The sequence below is a fragment of the Meleagris gallopavo genome, chromosome 6 (assembly GCF_000146605.3).
Source record: "Meleagris gallopavo isolate NT-WF06-2002-E0010 breed Aviagen turkey brand Nicholas breeding stock chromosome 6, Turkey_5.1, whole genome shotgun sequence".
Taxonomy (NCBI): Eukaryota; Metazoa; Chordata; class Aves; order Galliformes; family Phasianidae; genus Meleagris; species Meleagris gallopavo.
Window position 1 is genome coordinate 29,890,657 of NC_015016.2, and position 6,044 is coordinate 29,896,700.

At 40.3% G+C, this 6,044-nt stretch overlaps 1 long non-coding RNA gene across 2 annotated transcripts in view; it reads right to left on the reverse strand.

Annotated features, from left to right (window-relative positions):
- LOC116216750 overlaps nt 1-2,661 on the reverse strand; it is a 15,488-nt gene extending 12,827 nt beyond the window's left edge. Inside the window, exons 1-2 of one of the 2 annotated variants that reach the window (XR_004160134.1) lie at nt 2,566-2,661; nt 1,707-1,770 (exon numbers count right to left, since the gene is read on the reverse strand). This is a non-coding gene — a long non-coding RNA (uncharacterized LOC116216750). Of the gene's footprint in view, nt 1-1,706; nt 1,830-2,565 lie in introns of those variants that run through there. The other variant, XR_004160133.1, reaches the window with a different exon arrangement.
- Nucleotides 2,662-6,044: the final 3,383 nt, after the last annotated feature.

Here is a 6,044-nt window from a genome sequence, read left to right on the forward strand (position 1 = left end):
CTCGGAGGCTGCCCGCTGAACCTGCGCGGCTGGGGCTACGCAGCACAAAGCCTGCTCTCCTCTTTCCTCCGAGGCGCACCGTGCTGACTGCCACATTTCAGGGAAGCTCTGCAGCTCTGCTTGGGGACTTTTTTTTTCCCTGCCGTAATTACGCGCGGCTACATTTTTAGCCTCTCTTTAAGTACATATTAGCACTTCAAATCCCCTGAGAATTGTATGGATTTTAAAATAGAGTTTAAGGGGGCTTCTTTAATTTTTTTTTATTTTTTTTTCCCCCCAATTAGCTGTTATTCACACTGATCAGGATAATACCCAATGAAACACAACGCGCTTTTGCGTTCACCACAAGCAAACTGCAGCATCTTTTTCTACAACTTCTGTGGAATTAGGGCTATTTTGTCCTTATTCCCATCTGCTTCATCATCTATGTTCTGTGTGCAAGTTTTACTCAGTACAGCTTCTTTGCGTTCCCAGCCCAACATAATTGACATCTGAGATGTGACCCAGCAAACCATGACTCACAGAAGCACGACAGAAAGTGGCATTGAGCTCTAGGGCAAAGATGCTTCTATGTCCAAGAAGGAACAGTAGCTAAAAGCAGTTTGGTTTTGCATAATAAAAGATGAGTGGACTAAAACTAAGAAAACCTGTAATATTTCCTGCAGACTAAGCCAAACCATAGTTCTGCTTGCAGACCAGCTCCAGCAGCCAGGCTTCCTGGGGGCTTCCCTGACAGGAAGCAACCCACAACTATTTGTGCACTTCTGGTCACCTTGGCACTGAGAGCCATCACAGCAGAGGTGTGAAAGGGCTCAGACCCCCACTCAAGACAGTGCAGCAATGGTGCTAATGTACCATTGGAGGCAACATCTGACATCTGCAGAGCAGCACCTGGCACCCAGCAGAGAGCTCAGCTCAGGAAGGACTGCTGCAGGAAGATGCTATTCTCCTCATCCTTGGTGGCAGGGAGGGCTTGGGAGGGACCAAAGAACCTTCTCTAGGTCACCCTGGTTGAGGCAATAGGTCGCCACATGAAAGATGTAAGTACCCCACACAGCATCAGGATGGATCAGCTGGAGATCAGTAGCATCTTAAGAAAGTTACAAGGGCATGCAGAGCCATGAACCAAGCCCAGCTTCATAGAACATACGGGTGGTCTTCGATAATAAACCTCCTCAAAGCACGAGCACAGCCCATTCTGACATGCAGGAAGTAAGTGTGTGAGAAGGGCCCTATGGAAGGGTCATTCATTTCCTGGCTGAGCTCAAATATCAAATGAAAGCACACAGAAGGTCAAAGCAAAAATAGGCTACCCAGGAGAAGTATGGAAACAGTGCTTGAATTCACAGGAGCAAAGGTAGGAAGGCCGAAGTTCTGGTTGAAACTTGCAGGTGGTATACAAATCGGTAAAAACAACTTCTTTTGCCTGTTGGTAACAAGATGAAATCTAAGGAAAACACAGCTCTGCTGTATAGTGAGGTGGGAAAGATAGCCACAGAAGACATGAAGCGGACTAAAATAAGTAATCAATGTTTTTGGTTTTTTTAATTCTTTCTTTTGCTTTCACCAGTAAGGTCTGCCATCTGGTTTCTCATTTCCTTTAGCCTGCTAGGGTAATTTGTGGGAACATGTCAGGGAGCAACAAAAAGAGAACTCCACCAGAGACTAGGAACCAAGGGTAAGGACAGAATAGGCAGGGAACTTACCAAGTCCCACAGTACTGAGCAGAAGTCCCATCAGTGACCATCAGGCAAAGCAAACAAGTCACATCTGAAGTCAAACCAATAAATTCAAATATTTCTTCATAATCAGAACAAAACAGAACTAAAAACATAGCCTAAAATTACAACATAATTCAAGAGTGGTATTGACCTGGGCATGAGCTTAAGTAGAGCTCCTAAGCCAATGGGCAGTGGGTGCATGGGTGGAGGTTCCAGCTGAGGGTGATCAAAGCAATTCCTGCCTATTGGTGCCCTCAGTGCCCTGGCAGGGTGGCTTGTTACCTGCATTAGAAAAGGGCACAGCTATGGCATGCTAAAGTCAATTGCGTACATACAAGTCCATAGACTATCCATAGATGTACCTGGAAGTCCTGAGGGAGTTACTGAAAGGTCCCTCTGTGGCATTATTGAAAGGTCACAATGACTGGGGGAGATGTGTAATGTTTGGGAAAACACAAACATCACAGCCATCCCTCAAGAACGATAATAAGGACAACCTAGGGAAACGAAGACCAGCAAGCTGCATCTCAGGTTCACGAAGTAATGGAGCAAATCCTCCTGGAAGTCATTTCAGCCACTTTAACGTCAACAAGGTGACAACAAGGTCTTTATAGATTGGTTAAAGGCTGGTCATGGCTGACTAACCAGATAGCCTCCTCTGATGAGATTGTGTGGATCTGTGGGTAAGAGAGGGGCAAGCTCCCAAGATCTACGTCTCAAGAACTTTTTTTCAAGGAACATGTTTCATTTGCACGACAATGACGCATTTTAAGTTTGGTAATGGAATAACTACATTGAAAAAAGAAAAGAGCTAACACCTAAGCACTTTTTTTCTTATACTGACCTTTCTCAACTCCTTCAATGTGAAGAAATCTTTTCTTTCACAAACCACAATGCTTTTCAAAATATAAAGACTACGGCTTCTGCTGTAAAGGCTTCAACATCCTCTAAAACAGAGAAAAGATTAGTTCCTGTGATTAGTATTTCAAAACACTACTTTTCTTTTGCATTCAGATCATAAACATGAGAGACAAAATATATCAAAATGGCAAATAATTTACATGACAAAAAAGGGAAAATGCAATGGATTGGGAACAGTTGTGATTAATTTTGTAAATGATCAATTTATTAAAGAAAAATCTTTCCTGCATACTGTGCTTTATAGAAAAAATGTAACCAGACTGTATCCAAAACTGAAGACATGCTTATCATTCCCTGTGAAGTGCCAGCACGTTCAGGTAAGATTGAGCAATAATGAGTGTTAGCATCCAAACGTTCTGTCTCAAAGGTTGTGACCTTAGATCCTCTTGAGAATTGTGCACATACTTAGTATTAGGGAACAACCGCATATAGTGACTGCCACTGTTCCTGCTGCGATATGGGGACAGGTTCTGGGCTAGCATCATCTTCAGTAAAAAACAGAGGTCTCTGTGGTCTGACTGACTCTGGCCACACTTCTCCTTGTAGCATGTGCTGGGCAGGAATAGGCCACCTGTGCCCCTCACCTATGGCAAAACATGTACTGCATGCCAGCCCATTTCTTGCCATTGTCTGTGAGTGACCATCTGCTTCAACGTCATGAATGTATTAAAGCAGTTTGATTTTAAAGGAGCCCTTCGTTGGTCTTTGGTTTTTTTTGTTTGTTTTCTTTTTTTGGGGGGGGTTGGTTCTTTTTGTGTTTTTTTTGTGGTTTTTTTGTTTGTTTGTTTTGTTTTTTGTTTTGTTTTTTTTGAGTCGTGGAAAGAAGGAAATTGTGATGATGAAAATGCCATTGGAGTCATACTTGTTGCATGGTACTATTCCTTCCTCTACAACTGTATGCAAATTATTCACTGTGTTTCACTAGGAGCTGATGTTTCCTAGGGAAATCCCCAGGTGAAAATTATTCCACTACCAATTCCATGAAAAGATTCATAAAATAGCCATTCATGCCATTCTCTAAAATCATTCTTGCAATTGCATGATATGTGGTTACAGTAGGAAAGCGGAAATGCCCTGTAAATATATATATTTATACAAATATGGAATTATTACATCATCTATTTTACAATAGTAATATAATAATGCAGCATATATTTTGTTATACATTTTGAATATATAATTATATGAAAATGTGTGCAATTTAGCATGCACATATGTATACTGTTGTGTGTGTATTTATATATGGTACAGTTTATCACTGCTCCTTTGAAGCCACAGTTCTTGGAGTGATATCAAACGAAGGCATAGCACTCACATTCTGGGAAAATTGGTAGGAAAAAAAAAAAAAGCAGTCAAATATAAATGGGTGAAAACAAATGCAAATGTATATGCTATGCCCCCCCCCAAAAAAAAGACACAGCAAAGGTTTTCCAAATGGGAAGTTATGCTTCACAAATCTACTGGAGTTCTTTGAAGAAGTCTATGATTTTGTAGACTAATGAGGCACTGGATTTCCAAAGGACATTTGACAAAGTGTTTTAAAGGAATAAACCTTTAATGGGATAAAAATAAAGGAATTCTCATTTAAATTTAGAGTATCTGCATTTTGAGTACTTCTATAACCTTCCATCTTAAAAAGGACATGAAATAACCAAAAAAGAGTACTGCAAAGATTAATGGGGGCAATCAAACTACAGAATAGCTTTTAAATAAGAGATGTCCCAGAAGGCTAGGACACTTCATCCTGGGAAAGGAATGGTTGAGAAGGGATATTTCAAAGGTCTATAAATCCATATAATAGTGCAGAAAAGGTGAAACACTGAGTACAAATTCAGAAGGAAGGAGGTTTTAAAAGGAAAATAGCAAGAAGAAAGTTCAAAATAAACAATAAATACTGAGGCTGTGATTCTTCCTTCCACAGGATGCTGTGGCAGGTAAAAGCTTAGATGGACTCAAAAAGTAATTGAATATCTTTTTTTCATTAATTTGATCAAGGGCTATCTGTTACAGTGATAAAAATGAAGGTTCCTTACGACCCTGAGCCAAAGATCATTGGAATCTGAGAGACTGTATCACAGAATTGTGGATGTATGTTTGATCTGTTTTTACATGCCATTTAAGCATCTTTCCTCCTGGTTCATGCCAGAAGGATTTAATGCAAACCCACTAAGACACGTGAGACTCGTTGGATGCTAAAGGTTTTCTGCAGAACCTCATGCACATCAGCATCGCTGCACAGAGCACACCAAGGGAAGACTACAGTACCATAAGTGTGGTCTATACCTCTTTGCAGGGCTGTACTCCCCTTTGGTTTGCACTTGGTAACCGCTGCAGCTCTCCTGGTGCTGTGGTCTGTAACAGCAAAGCTTGGCCAGCACGAGGGCACTAGAAACTGCTAAATTCTGTGCAGAAGTGTAGGCTTGTGATGTAGCTCTGGCCATCAGAAACAGTCTACAGAGGGCTGTGAGGCATAGCATGGTGGCTGCCATAAAAAAAATTCACCTCCAGTACCTGCACATAAGTCCACATACTCATATTTTGTACTATTTTTATACTGAAGCAGAAAGTATGTGCATCAGTAACAAAGGCTGATCCATCCGAATTATGTCTCAGAAGGGCAACTGAAAAAGTATTTTCACAGGATTAGAAATCTTATTTCAAGGGATCATGCCCTTGTCCAAAATAGATTTAAATTTAAAGCAAAGTTTCACAGTGAAAGTTTTCAAACAGCATTAGTGGGACAACAAAAATTCTGGAAAAAAAAAAACAACACAGCTTTGTCTAGAAGTGTCTTAGAAGTAGCGTATGTGTTCTGTCAGGTAAGTGTAAGTACTGAGCAGTCATCAGGTTTATGACAAGATACTGTGCATAAAGCAAACAAACAAACAAACAATATTTTAGGATAGGGCATCTTAAAAACAAAACACCATGAAGAGAATTTCTTTAGGTGGACATGGTTTTAATTCTTTATTGCTTTCTTGAACTAACTGCTGGATTAATTGCCACATAGCTTGCTTTCATTTTCTTATATGAGCAAGCTTTTTCTTGCCCCAAATAAAACAGAATATCCATCTTTCAGAATTTCTGTCCTACCTTTTGCAATACCATTCATTTGTAGGTTGTAAAATCACAAGCATTTAGCAAATTACATTGTGGTCAAAGGAAGTTTGCTTTCATATTACAGGAGGATAAAGGTTTTCTTGAGCTACAAGATTGACTAATGTGGGACATTTCCTGTTTCCCCTTACTTTGATGTCATATATTGAAGATTAAATGAAGGGCAGCAGAAATAATAACTATTTCACTGTTCATTGTATCTCACTTTGCCATGACACTCAGCTTTAATGACAGCAAATTTAACAAGCTTGTAAATGTGCTGTGGGTGACCCTACTCTCATGCCA